Raw genomic sequence first — 15,699 nt, 5'->3', positions numbered from 1 at the left:
GAGATGAGGTTGCACAGAAAGTGAACTGAAATTTCATCACTATTAAGTTCCCTAATAGTTCCTTAATACATCTTATAGGCGTATATAGTGTTACAAAATCATGTCTACATCACACTGTATTCAATGGCATAGGACTTACAGTTCTATAGCAAAACTAGGCAACTTTGTTGTTGTTGTTCATTCGTTCAGTCGTCTCCGACTCTTCGTGACCTCATGGACCAGCCCACGCCAGAGCTCCCTGTCGGCCGTTACGACCCCCAGCTCCCTCAAGGTCATTCCAGTCACTTCAAGGATGCCATCCATCCATCTTGCCCTTGGTCGGCCCCTCTTCCTTTTGCCTTCCACTTTCCCCAGCATAATTGTCTTCTCTAGGCTTTCCTGTCTCCTCATGATGTGACCAAAGTACTTCAACTTTGTCTCTAGTATCTTTCCCTCCAGTGAGCAGTCGGGCTTTATTTCCTGGAGGATGGACTGGTTGGATCTTCTCGCAGTCCAAGGCACTCTCAGCACTTTCCTCCAACACCACAGCTCAAAAGCATCGATCTTCCTTCGCTCAGCCTTCCCTAAGGTCCAGCTCTCACATCCGTAGGTTACTACAGGGAATACCATGGCTTTGACTAGGCGGATCTTTGTTGCCAGTCTGATGTCTCTACTCTTCACTATTTTATCGAGATTGGACATTGCTCTCCTCCCAAGAAGTAAGCGTCTTCTGATTTCCTGGCCACAGTCTGCGTCTGCAGTAATCTTTGCACCTAGAAATACAAAGTCTGTCACGGCCTCCACGGTTTCTCCCTCTATTTCCCAGTTGTCAATCATTCTTGTTGCCATAATCTTGGTTTTTTTGACGTTTAGCTGCAACCCAGCTTTTGCGCTTTCTTCTTTCACCTTGATTAGAAGGCTCCTCAGCTCCTCCTCGCTTTCGGCCATCAGAGTGGTGTCATCTGCATATCTGAGGTTGTTAATGTTTCTTCCAGCAATTTTCACCCCAGCTTTGCATTCATCCAGCCCCACACATCGCATGATGTGTTCTGCATACAAGTTAAAAAGGTTGGGTGAGAGGATGCAGCCTTGCCGTACGCCTTTCCCAATCTTGAACCAGTCTGTTGTTCCGTGGTCAGTTCTTACTGTTGCTACTTGGTCCTTGTACAGATTCCTCAGGAGAGAGACAAGGTGGCTTGGGATGCCCATCCCGCTAAGAACTTGCCACAATTTATTATGATCCACACAGTCAAAGGCTTTATAATAGTCAATGAAGCAGAAGTAGATGTTTTTCTGAAACTCCCTGCCTTTCTCCATTATCCAGCGGATATTGGCAATTTGGTCTCTCGTTCCTCTGCCTTTTCTAAACCCAGCTTGAACATCTGGCAACTCTCGCTCCATGTATTGTTGGAGTCTTCCTTGCAGGATCTTGAGCATTACCTTACTGGCATGAGAAATAAGGGCCACTGTACGGAAGTTTGAGCAGTCTTTCGCATTTCCGTTTTTTGGTATGGGGATATAAGTTGATTTTTTCCAGTCTGATGGCCATTCTTGTGTTTTCCATATTTGCTGGCAAATGGCATGCATCACCTTGACAGCATCATCTTTTAAGATTTTAAACAGTTCAGCTGGGATCCCGTCGTCTCCTGCTGCCTTGTTGTTAGCAATGCTTCTTAAGGCCCATTCAACCTCACTCCTCAGGATGTCTGGTTCTAATTCATTCACCACACCGTCAAAACTATCCTCAATATTATTATCCTTCCTATACAGATCTTCTGTATAGTCTCGCCACCTTCTCTTGATCTCTTCAGCTTCTGTTAGGTCCCTGCCATCTTTGTTTCTTATCATACCAATTTTTGCCTGAAATTTACCTCCAATGTTTCTAATTTTCTGGAAGAGGTCTCTTGTCCTTCCTATTCTGTTGTCTTCTTCCACTTCCATGCATTGCTTATTTAAAAATAGTTCCTTATCTCTTCTGGCTAACCTCTGGAATTGCGCATTTAACTGGGCATATCTCCCCTTATCCCTGTTTCCTTTTGCTTTCCTCCTTTCTTGGGCTACTTCCAGTGTCTCAGCAGACAACCATTTTGCCTTCTTGGTTTTCTTTTTCTTTGGGACGTACTTTGTTGCTGCCTCCTGAACAATGTCTCGGACTTCTGTCCATAGTTCTTCTGGGACTCTGTTTACTAAATCTAGTCCTTCAAATCTGTTCTTCACTTCTACTGTATATTCGCTAGAAATGTTAGTGAGATCATATCTAACTGGTCTATGTATTTTCCCTGATCTCTTTAGTTTTATTCTAAATTGGGCAATAAGAAGTTCGTGATCTGAGCTACAGTCAGCCCCAGGTCTTGTTTTCACCGACTGGATGGATGTCCGCCACCTTTGGCTGCAAAGGATGTAGTCAATCTGATTTCGGTGTTGACCGTCTGGTGAGGTCCATGTGTAAAGCCGTCTTTTAGGTTGTTGGAAGAGAGTATTCATTATACACAGCGAGTTTTCCTGGCAAAATTCTATCAGCCTGCGTCCCGCTTCATTTTGTTCTCCCAGACCATGCTTGCCTGTGATCCCAGTTGTCATTTGACTTCCCACCTTGGCATTCCAGTCTCCTGTAATGAAAATAATGTCTCTTTTTGGTGTATTATCCAGTAGTTCCTGCAGATCCTCATAGAACTGATCTACTTCTACTTCTTCAGCAGCTGTGGTTGGGGCATATATTTGGATCACTGTAATGTTGAAAGGCTTTCCTTGCACTCGAATTGAGATCATTCTGTCATTTTTTGGGTTGTATCCAAGCACCGCTTTAGCGAATTTCTTATTAATTATGAAGGCTACTCCATTTCTTCGATGTTCCTCTTGTCCGCAGTAGTAGATCTGGTGGTCATCTGATGTGAAGTGGCCCATTCCAGTCCATTTCAGTTCGCTGACCCCCAGAATGTCTATCTTTAGTCTTGACATCTCACCAATAACAACATCCAATTTGCCCTGGCTCATAGATCTTACATTCCAGGTTCCTATGGTGTGTTGATCTTTAGAGCATCGGATTCGTCGTTCACCTCCAGTACCGTCGGCCGCTAGCCTTCCTTTCGGCTTTGAGCTAGCTGCGTCATCACATCTGGGGCTAGTTGAACTTATCCTCTGCTCCTCCCCAGTAGCATTTTGGCCATCTTCCGACCTGGGAGTCCCATCTTCCAATGGCATATCGACATATCTCTGGTTGTACTGGTCCATTTAGTTTTCTTGGCAAGGATACTGGAGTGGTTTGCCATTGCCTTCCCCAGGGATCACGCTTGGTCTGACCTCTCTGCCACAACCGTCCCGTCTTGGGTGTCCCTTCACGGTTTCGCTCATGACATCATTGAGGTGCTCAAGCTCCAGCGCCCCGACAAGGCGGTGATCCTTTGCTGGAGAGGCAACTTTAGCAGATCCAAAAGGCAATTTTTCCTCCGTGGAGAATGAGTGCAAGAAATAAACTCTTTTGAAATATGGTCCCAATGCAACTGGAACTGTTTTAAAAACATTAAAAGCACTTTTCCATAATGCAAGGTTTTGGATCTTACTTTAGAAGAATATTTTGCTGCTGAGAACTTTCAAGGATAAGATCTCCCTCCAGCCTCATGTTGCTCTCTGTCCTCACTTCTGGTTCATTCACTACTTATGTTGTGTATGAGGCATGAGGCTGGAGAAAGACTGAGGAACTGTGAAATGGTGGGATTCCAAGTGTAGTGCTTAGCAAATCCACATTTCCTGCTGTTTTACGGATCTATCTCCAGCTTTGTGCCTGTCATATCTCTCTAGGGGGCCTGTCAACCTCCCACTTTCTCCATTCAAATAAATGAACATGAGTATCACAGCACTTCCTTTAAGGCAGAGAAACGTGGCTGGTGGCACAAAATTTCCAATTTTGGAGAAGTTCACACTTTGGATTTCTGCTTGTATTAACCTCAAATGATGTTTTGAGACTCTGGCCTGTTTACACTTTCATAATTATAGTATCCCAGTTTGACATAAAAGGAAAACATATGATTAACCAGAAACTTTTATCAGAAGGAAAAATGTGACATGTAAACCTAGCTGACAGGTTGAGTAAACAGTTACAAAATATTAATGGAATATAATGAATACCTGGATCTATCTAAGCATAAATCAATTTGCACCTATAGCAACATGGCTTATATTTCCCACTGTTGCAGAATAGCTTACTGGGTCACAGCCAGCATGCCCTTCTTTCCATATTCAAATTTGTGATTCTGAGCCAAAGATCTCTTAATGAATAATATTCTTCTCCTGACTGCAACCTTCTTTACGGCTCTGAATAAATAGGTCAAAGAGTTGTGTGTTGTTGTTTTCATTTCACAATGAGCATGAGAAAGGAGTAATTTGTGAGTCTAAACCTCTGCAATCTGCAGATCTACATAGCTAGTCTTTTCTTATTAATCAAGCCATTCAGATAACATTTATATCTATAGGTCTGAAGAAAATCAAAGACATTCCTCTAGTTCCCTTCTGTTTTTCCCACATGTATATGTGCTGTACAACATACTCCTTGAACAGCAGAGGATGATACCTGTCACTTTGCTTCATACTGGTTAAAACTATTCAGATGCTTTCCACATCCTGAGATCCATTTGTCATCAAGCGGACACCCACTGAGCCTATCTTGCAGCACTCAAAATTAATCTCATCTAAAATAAGATGCCAGGTAATAAAATAAGTTATGACATAAAACACATTTAAAACATTTTATTAAAATATTAAAACATACCTAAAATAGAACCACGCCAACTGTGGAAGACTGGCCAGGGTGTCGGTTTGCCCAATAGTAAGTGGGTCCGCTTAAATATTAGATATATTAAAATGTTAATGACCTTTTAGTGGCTTAAAAATAGAAGTTCTAATATTACTGTTTGCAAATAATTTGACATTGTATTAAAATTTAAATAATTAAATTAAATGATAGCCTTATAGTTGTTGGTGGGCCCTCTTTGTCTTGACCAAGTCCACCACTGAATACAAACTCATAATTGAAAAAGGGAAAAAAGAATCAGAAAAACAGAAAACATAGGAAGAACAAGGAAATAACAAAGGAGAAAGAACAAAGACAAAAAGATAAACAAGACTTTTCATCACCCTTTCAGCTATTATTTAAACATTAAAAACTTCATCTGATAAAGGTGGCAAATTGGGATTGAAGCAGGATGGTTACCTTTGGTAACAGCTCCTATCACACTATGTTATGCACAACCCATTACTGGCCTGCCACCTACCTAAGATAAAAGCATCCCCTTGCTTTTGGCAAGGAAACCTGTCAATAGCATGGGATCCCACCAGTCCCATCACTTACTCTATACAATAACCCCAACCCATGCCAGTTTCTGTTAGTTTTAAAAAAGAAATAAGAAAGTAACTAATAAGTAGGCTATTATCTGATTCAGTCCTTACTTCACTTGATATAACAAAGTCCATAGTGTTTTGCTTCCTCTGCCCACCAAACAAAATCTCAAATCAAAACATACAGCTCTAACCAACCTGGTATGTGCATGTTGAATTGATGTTTTCATAGAATCATAGAATCATAGAGCTGAAAGAGACCCCATGGGCCATCCAGTCCAACCCTCTGCCAAGAAGCAGGAAAATTGCGTTCAAAGCACCCCCTTCAGATGGCCATCCAGCCTCTGTTTAAAATCTTCCAAAGAAGGAGCTTCTATCACACTCCAGGGCAGAGGGTTACACTGCTGAACAGCTCTCACAGTCAGGAAGTTCTTCCTAATGTTCAGATGGAATCTCCTTTCTTTTCATTTGAAGCCATTGTTCCACGTCCTAGTCTCCAGGGCAGCAGAAAACAAGCTTTCTCCTTCCTCCCTATGATTTCCTCTCACATATTTATACATGGTTATCATCTCTCCTCTCAGCCTTCTCTTCTGAAGGCTAAACATGCCCAGTTCTTTAAGCCGCTCCACATAGGGCTTGCTCTCCAGACCCTTGATCATTTTAGTCACCCTCCTCTAGACACATTCCACCTTGTCAATATCTCTTTTCAATTGTGGTACCCAGAATTGGACACGATATTTCAGTTGTGGTCTAACTAAGGCAGAATAGGGGGGGGGCATGACTTCCCTGGATCTAGACACTATACTCCTATTGATGCAGACCAAAATCCCATTGGCTTTTTTTGCGGCCGCATCACATTGTTGGCTCATGTTTAACTTGTTGTCCATGAGGACTCCAAGATCTTTTCCACACATACTGCTCTCGAGCCACACATCCCCCATTCTGTATCTTTGCATTTCGTTTTTTCTGCCTAAGTGCAGTATCTTGCATTTGTCACCGTTGAACTTCAATTTGTTAGTTTTGGCCCATCTCTCTAATCTGTTAAGATTGTTTTGAATTCTGCTCCTGTCTTCTGGAGTATTTACTATCCCTCCCAATTTGGTGTTGTCTGCAAACTTGATGATCATGCCTTCTAACCCTTCATCTAAGTTATTAATAAAGAGGACTGGGCCCAGGATGGAACCCTGCAGCACTTCACTCATGACTTCTTTCCAGGATGAAGAGGAAGAATTGGTGAGCACCCTCTGGGTTCGTCTGCTTAACCAATTACAGATCCACCTAACCGTAGTTTTACCTAGCCCACAATGGGCTAGTTTGTTTGCCAGAAGGTCACGGGGGACCTTTTCAAAAGCCTTACTGAAGTCCAGATACACTACATCCACGGCATTCCCCCACATACACAGCTAATTGTGTCTTCCTTGCATTAAAACTAGATGTTTTCTCATGATTAGTGCTCAGAAAACCATTCAAAATTGATGGGAGCTCTGTTTTTGTCAAGATTGCCTTTTATTCCTCTTCTTTTGGATGAGAAATCCTCCTGGTTTGATGCTGCAAGAAGGCAGGAAAGTAGTCCATCAGTTTTAGTCTTACCCATACTAATAATTTATGATACAGTTGTAATACAAATATAATATGAATGCTAATGTAAAGTTTACTCATTAAGTAAACTGGGCCTGCATTCTAAAATACAGCACAGGGCTTCTGGTGCAACTTTTCCCAGTTCCAGGAAATGTCCTTTATAAGAAAATATAAGGACAACTTATGAACAAAAGCACACTGAGATGGATCACTATACCTTTCCTTTATTTCTATTCTACCTTAAAAGAAGTTAATGTTTTCTGTTGAGTGCCCCAGCAACAAATCAAAATATGATTTTTACCCTGACCCTGTGATGTAGGTAAAGCTAAAAGAATCACTTGACTCATTGTAAACACATAGGTTTAGGAGGATATTGGGATTTGAATCTTATGATTCAGTTCCAAGCAAAATGGGACTTATTTTCTGCAAGGGACAAAATTCCTGTTCAAACACTTGTCCATGCAAAAAATGGTCTGACTTTTGGATAGAATGGAGGACATACACAAACACACACTGTAGATGTAGTAGGGGGGATTAACAAAAAAAAATATTCAGGTCTGAGGAAAAAAGTTAATGGAAAGTTACAGTGCCACCTAATGGATTTACATAAACACAATGGAAATATCAAAAGCACTGCTGCTCTGGAGCAAGTGTTTTCTGTGTATTTCCCGCTTCTCGTTCTTCAGAAATTTGTCAGGAATGGTTTGGCCTTCCTCTGAGAAGCAAGTAAGTTGAAATAACATATCTCGCTGTCTACAGATCAACAGGAAGAATAAAACATTTCCCAGCACCTAAGGGATGGGAAGAATGAAAGAAGAAATGTGCATCACTACACTCAGCAAGCATTCTGCTTCCATCACATCTGTACAGTTTGTTCCCTTGAACTGAGCAGTGACAACTTACCATATTACACTCCAAAAAAGATTGGTAAATCTATAAATTTAACTCCTTAGTTGGAAGGAGTAAAGGAAACACACTTGCAGGTTGTATCAGATTGGCTCAACATAGTTTAGTTAATGTAAAATGGGAAGTTGATTAATTCGACTATAGAGAATTAGCCAATTCTTTACAAAACACAAGTACTCTGTCTTCCCTGTTTGGATTTGTTCCTTTAAAAACAAGGTAAAAAAGAGTTCATGGAAACAAGTTGAAAGTAGGTGTGAAGCATTCTTCCTATTATGCAAGAAGCTTTTTGAGAAATCAGCATTCATTTCCAGATTACTGTTCTCTGGAGCAAAAAGAACCAGTTCCTAAACTGGTTATGTACGTACACACGCACACATGCACACACTTGAATATAAGATAAATGTGAAAGTTTTCCAGATGAATGTTGAATAGGAAAATTTCACTTGATTTGTTTTATTGTTATACAGGAAATAATATCTTCAACCACATCCTCAGGACAAGAAACTGTGACTTGGTTTATTTAAATACTGAAAAACTGGATTCGTTTTACTTATCTGGAAGAATATCTAAAATATATGGTTTGTGGTTATGTTTTCCATGTCTCTATTCATATTAACTGTATTTTTGTCCTTTGCATACTGCTTGACTGCACTTTATCTTTCTGTGTGTATAAGAAGACATGCTAAGCAATTTGTAGAATAATCTAAGGCACACACTTGCATATTTGAGGGCACTAAACTGGGAAAATTATACATACCGTAATAATTTGGTATCCTACTAGAATCTTAGGACTGAGCCTCAAGAATCACAGTGTTGCTGGGAGAGTATTGGAATGATATACAAGAATAAGAATTTAACCACAATTCATGTGGAATCATAGGAAAACTATATATCCTTTTGCCAATCACTTTCTGTATTAAGATGAAGAACAAGTCACTAAATATTTTGATGCTTGCAAATTGTCCAATGTCATTTTAATTGCAAACAATACCTGTATAATGACAATGAAATTGTGGCCACAAATGACTGGCTTTTCAGAGACATGTTGCTTTCATTATGATATAATTGAACTTAATATGCCTCGTATGGTACTATCTCGAGAATTAAAATTGAATAAAAACAGGCCTACAAAACATATCAGTGCTGTATGCAAAATACTTCTAATCTTCACTGAAAGTTTGTTGTTGTTTATAACTTCACTTATTTTACTAGAACACATTTGGTTTCATTTTTCAAATTATATATTTATTTATTTTTATTTATTTGATGCACTTATTAACCGCCATTCTCAGCCCATACGGGCGACTCATGGCGGTGTACAGTACACATAAAAGACAATTACAAAAGGCCAGTATCAACAACATATAACTATACAACAGTTACAGACTACACAAAAATCCGCTTCGTCTCTTAGTGGAATCATAGCCAGTCTCATATTCCTTGTACCATTACAGTTCTCATTACCGTATTGTTTGTTGCTTAGCACTTAATTAAATGCCCTCTCGAACAGCCAGGTCTTAAGGCTTTTTCGAAAGGACATGAGGGAGGGCGCCTGTCTGATGTCTGCAGGGAGAGTGTTCCACAGCCGGGGGGCCACCACCGAGAAGGCCCTCTCCCTCGTCCCTGCCAGCCGTGCCTGTGATGCAGGCGGGATCGAGAGAAGGGCCTCCCCAGACGATCTCAAGGTCCTCGTGGGCTCGTAGACCAAGATGCGGTCAGAAAGGTATTTTGGGCCGGAACCGTTTAGGGCTTTGTAGGCCAAAACCAGCACCTTGAATTGGGTCCGGTAGCAAATCGGCAGCCAGTGGAGCTGGGACAACAAGGGCGTTGTGTGCTCCCTGCCACCCGCTCCAGTTAGTAACATGGCTGCCGCACGCTGAACCAGCTGAAGCTTCCGGGCCGTCTTCAAGGGCAGCCCCACGTAGAGAGCGTTGCAGTAATCCAGGCGGGATGTGACAAGAGCGTGTACCACCGTGGCCAAGTCAGACTTCCCGAGATACGGGCGCAGCTGGCGCACGAGCCTAAGCTGTGCAAATGCTCCCCTGGTCACCGCTGAAACCTGGGGGTCCAGGCTCAACGATGAGTCCAGGGTCACACCCAAGCTGCGAACCTGCGCCTTCAAGGGGAGTGCGACCCCGTCCAGCACAGGCTGTAACCCTATATCCCGTTCGGCCTTGCGACTGACCAGGAGTACCTCTGTCTTGTCTGGATTTAGTTTCAGTTTGTTCGCCCTCATCCAGACCGTTACAGCGGCCAGGCACCGGTTCAGGACCTCGACAGCCTCCTTAGTAGCAGGTGGGAAGGAGTGACAGAGTTGGACATCATCTGCGTACAGATGACACCGCACCCCGAAACTCCGGATGATCTCACCCAGCGGCTTCATGTAGATATTAAACAGCATGGGGGACAGTATGGAACCCTGTGGCACCCCACAAGTCAAAGGTTGTGGTGCGGAACAGGAGTCCCCCAGTAACACCTTCTGGGTGCAACCCTCCAGAAATGACCGGAGCCACTGCAGAGCAATGCCCCCAAGACCCATTTCCGCAAGGCACCCCAGAAGGATACCGTGGTCGACGGTATCGAAGGCCGCTGAGAGGTCCAGGAGCACCAACAGGGACACACTCCCCCTGTCTAGCTCCCGGCGCAGATCATCCACTAAGGCGACCAAGACCGTCTCAGTACCATGCCCCGGTCTGAAACCAGACTGTGCCGGATCCAGATAATCCGTGTCTCTCAAGAATACCTGGAGTTGTGAGGCCACCACGCTTTCCATGACTTTGCCCAAGAAGGGGAGATTGGAAACAGGCCGAAAGTTGTCCAATTTAGTGGGGTCCAGTGATGGCTTCTTCAACAGCGGCTTTATAATAGCCTGTTTTAGGCTCGCTGGAATCTTGCCTTCCCGAAGGGAGGCATTCACCACCACTGTTACCCACTCAGCCAATCCCCCTCTGGCCTCTCTCAGAAGCCAGGATGGGCAGGGGTCTAGGATGGACGTGGTGGGCCTCATTCCTCCAAGTATCTTGTCCACATCCTCGGGTTTCACAAACTGAAAAGAATCCAACAAAATAGGACAAGCAGGTGCTCTTGTTACATTCTCGGAGTCTGCATCTAACGCGGCGTCCAGCCCAGAGCGGATCAAGGCGACTTTGTCTGCGAAGAACCGAGCAAATGCTTCACAGCGCGCGACCGAATTGTCAGGGCTCCCACCTGCAGTGGTGGGAGTTAAAAGACCTCTGACAATCCGAAACAACTCCGCCGGACGGTTCTTTGCAGACGCAATAGTGGCCGCAAAGAAAGTTTTCTTTGCGGTCTTTATTGCCGCGGCATATGCCCTAAGAAAGGACACAAACCGTGCTCGGTTTGACTCGCTCGGTTCCGAACGCCACACGCTCTCTAGTTCCCTCTTCCTTCGCTTCATAGCTGCCAGCTCCTCAGTAAACCAAGGGGCTGGTTTAGCTCGGCTACTTGAGAGGGGACGTTCCGGAGCAATCATGTCAATAGCCCTGGTCATCTCCCCATTCCAGAGAGCCACCAAGGCTTCGACATGGTCACCTACCGAGGTGGCGGGAAAATCCCCAAGAGCCGTCAGGAATCCATTCGGATCCATCAGCCTCCTGGGGCGGACCATCTTAATAGGTCCTCCACCTTTGCAGAGATTAGGGGGCGCAGTGAGCCTAAATCTGATCAGGAAGTGGTCGGTCCATGGCAACGGAGAGATGGACAACTCCTCCACACCGCCACTCTGTTCCCATCCCTGGCAGAAAACCAAATCCAATGTGTGTCCAGCACAGTGGGTGGGGCCAGATATTTGTTGGGACAGCCCCATGGTTGCCATGGCAGACATGAAGTCCTGAGCCGCACCTGTGAGGGTCGTCTCAGCATGGACGTTGAAGTCTCCCAGCACAAGGAGCCGTTGAGACTTCAACGTCAGGCTCGAGACCACCCCCGCTAGCTCAGGTAGGGAGACTGTAGTGCAGCGAGGTGGACGGTACACTAACAGAATCCCTATACTGTCCCGGTCACCCACCCTCAGGTAGACGCTTTCAAAATTTGCGGTCTGCGGGATGGGGCACCTGGTCAGATGGATGGAATCTCTATAGACCACTGCGACCCCGCCTCCCCGCCCTCCGGATCTTGGTTGGTGCTGCACGGAGAACCCCGGAGGACAAAGCTGGGTCAGATTTACTCCTCCAGCTTCATCCAACCAGGTCTCCGTGATGCACGCCAGATCTGCCCGCTCGTCCAGGATTAGGTCCTGGATCCAGGTCGTTTTTCCGTTGACAGATCTGGCGTTCAACAGCACCACCTTCAGTCCAGAGGGTCCGCTCACCTGGTTACACCAATTTACCTTAGGAGACCGAGTTGGAATTGTTAATGTTTTGGATAAATGGTCCGAATTTGGCCGAAATTGAGGTCTCCTTTTCCCGCATCTCCTCCTTCCCACCACGACCTCTATGGGGGCCCCTCGGCTAGTGGAACACCTCCCCTCCTCCATACCGCCGTTCTCGACCAAGGTCTTAATCTCTATTACATCAGATGTTTTAAGTGTTGGCGTTTTTTCTTGCCAGTTACTTTGGTCTTCTTTATCCCCCCTCCCCTCCTCATTGTTCTTCACAAGCTCCAGCCCACTTCCTCCCCTGCTTCTTCCACCAGTCAATAGTATCAGAGACAGTATACATAGGAGGGTGGGGGACCACATGGATGGAAACAATACACTTCGGTAGATGGTAAATACAGGTGGTAAACGTTCAACCGCAAAATAAGGTGGTCCCTAGAGTGCTAGAGTCTTAAGTGCAGTAATAGTCACAGTAGCAAAGTCCACGGCTACAAGGGTAGTTCTTAAAGTGCTGGAGCTTAAAGTGCAGCAAGATATATTAAAGTGCAACAAGCTCAAAAACTTAGCCCTCAATGCTACTAAAGTGCGGCAGGAGGAAACGGGAAAGGGACAAAGTGCAAAAACAGTTGGCAACAGAGGCAGGCGCCTTTTAAAGTACTATGTTATGCTCTTATTATCACCTTAGCAGCAAGGTAGGATGGAACTATAACATTTGATGTTGGTAATATGTAAATACAGTAAGTAGGTGATTGACAGTTGGCACAAATGCTATGATTCCGATGTAACAACAGACGATTGATGTAAGATAGCGGATGGGCCTCCGGGGGCTCAGATTTGATGGCCGCGATGGCGGGCGGCTCATGCGCGATAGCGGGCAGCCCACCCCTCCCACCCTCCCAGTCAGTCAGTCAGATGATAACAATTCAACTCGGTCAACACAGTCAGTCGGTCAGATGGAACAACACAGCTCGGTCAGCACAGTCAGTAAGTTAGATGATAACGACACAACTTGGTCGACACAGTTAGATGATAACCACACAACTCGGTCAACCCAGTCAGTCGGTCAGCAGATAACAAAACAGCTCGGTCAGCACAGTCAGTTAGTTAGATGATAGCAACATAGCTTGGTCGACACAGTCAGTCAGTCAGATCGTATAACACAACACAACTTAGACAATGCCAGGGCTCTAGTGGGAAGCGTCCAAAAGCAGCAAAGGACGCCAAAGGGATGTCCTAGTGCCCACCAGCAAGCCGGCTCGAGCTGGAAGCCAATGAAGGCCGAGCTGGACAATGGGAGGCCGGTACGATGGAAGGCCAGCCCCTTTCCAAATTCCGCAGCGCTGCGGGACCCCAGGAACGCCGAGGGACCCCGGCAGACGTCGAAGCCCTGGGGTGCGAATGCCCGCCGAAAACGGCCGCAGACAGGCCGAGCAGCGCACTAGGCCCAGGCCGCTCCGGCGCCAGATGGATCGTGGCCCACTTCCTCCTGCGGGCCCAGGCGCGGCAGTGCAGCAGCACGACCACAAGGACGCGGCTCGGCAGCGCGGCAGCAGGCATGCCGCGTGGTAGCAGATGAAGCCGCCGGGACCACAGGCAGCGCCGCGGGACGCCAATCAACCGCCAGTGCCGTGGAGGAGCGGCAGGAGCGGCGAGACGGCCAGAGAGTTGAGTGCCGCTGCAGAGCGCCACTTCCCCGCTGGATCAGGCCGCCAACGCGGCAATGGCGCCCACGATGTCCGCCGGGTGGATCAGAACTCACCTCCCGGGGGCGCGAGGGGGACGGGCGAGGCCAACACCCAGCACTCCTTACCCCAACTGTGAGTCCGTTTGGAGGGGGGGGATTTCGGCAGTCCGGTAGCTGTAGCTTAGCTTGGTTGGGAGGGAACGCTCCGTTTAGGCCTAGATGGTGGAGGCCTCGGCGTTCTACCTCTCTGCCTCTTCTTTCTTTCTCAACGCCTTCCTTGTTATATATTCGACCCTAAGGCCTCCAGGGGATTCCTTCAAACCCCCCGGGTGCCAAGGTGCCGATTGGTGGTAGAGGGAGGGTTGGATGAGGGAGATTAGGTTTCGATTCTATTTTTCTCTCCGGGCCGCTCTAGAGCCAGCTGTTAGCTCCCCGCCATCTTACCGGAAGTCCTGCTATATTTTGGAGAGATGGGGTTTAAGGAAGAAAACGATGCTATTTGGTCCTGCTAAAAAATCCCAGAAATGTAATACACTGATGTTCCTTCTCTTGATAATGGGGACTGTAAGTTTGCCATTAGTATGGTGCAAGACTTTATGAACAGTCCTCATTGTGAAGAGGAGGAACATCAGTGTCTTAAATTATTTATAAGATTTCTGTTGGATTTTTTTAAAGCGGGGCCATGTGTTACTTTGCATTGATTTCAAGATAGAAGACAGTCCCAGTCAGGGTTGGCTTGATGCACCTTCCTGTTGACATATTTCTCCCTTTCACCCTCCATTTGTGCCTCTTCGAATTCCACAGCACTGTTGATAATAACTGACCTCAATGGCCAGGGCTTCCCAGTTCTCAGTGTTTATGCCATGGTTTTTAAGGTTAGCTTTAAACCCATCTTTAAATCTCTTTTCCTATCCACCAATATTCCATTTTCCATTTTTGAGTTGAGAGTATAGTAACTGCTTTGGGAAATGGTGATCAGGCATTCAGACAACGTGAGTAGTCCAGCAAAGTTAATGGCGGAGGATCATCATTTCAATGCTGGTGGTCTTTGCTTCTTGCAAAACACTGACATTTGTCTTCCCAAGTGATTTGTGGGATTTTTTTAGAGGCAACGCTGAAGGAATAGTTCCAGAAGTTCAGTGTGACATGTGTAGACAGTCCACATTTAGTAGGCATATAACAGGTTTGGGAGGACAACAGCTTTATAAAAAAAAAGGGAATGCCTCACCCTCTACCAACCCCAGAGATCCCTCCGTTCTGAGGACCAAGATCTATTGGAAATTCCCAGTGTCAAGACCTTGCGCCTAACAGCAACTGGGTGAAGAGCCTTTACAGCAGTGGCACCATCGCTCTGGAATACTCTGCCACCTGAAGTCCGTGCTTTGCGTGACTTATCAGCTTTCTGCAGGGCACGTAAGACATACCTGTTTCGACAGGCCTTTGACTTTTGATATTTTTGTTTTTAAATTGATTTAAATTGTTTTTAAATTGCGTTAGATTTCAGCCATTCTTGTAAGCCGCTCTGAGCCCCAGGGGAGTAGCGGCATATAAGTTTGAATAATAAATAAGTAAATAAAAATAAAAAAGCATTAATCACATTTGTCATTTTGTTAACACTCTGATGTTGTTTGATCACACATTTTCATCTGTAAAATATTAAATTGTATGAGATAAACAGAATTGAAATACCACAGAACTTAATGAAATAAAAGCAGTAAAGTAGATATTATTATAGGGCTTGTCTCTACTTGGAAAACACCCTGGACTCACCCTGAATTGAAGCAAATTCTTTCCATATACACAACAGCTTCCGATGAGTATTGCAGGTTTTTCTCCTTTCAAATGAACTTTGCCGGACTTTGAACAATGTTGAGGCAAAATCTGG

Source organism: Anolis sagrei, chromosome 4 (assembly GCF_037176765.1).
Source record: "Anolis sagrei isolate rAnoSag1 chromosome 4, rAnoSag1.mat, whole genome shotgun sequence".
Taxonomy (NCBI): Eukaryota; Metazoa; Chordata; class Lepidosauria; order Squamata; family Dactyloidae; genus Anolis; species Anolis sagrei.
The sequence above is the reverse complement of the archived record's forward strand: the minus strand, read 5'-3'. Positions refer to the sequence as shown.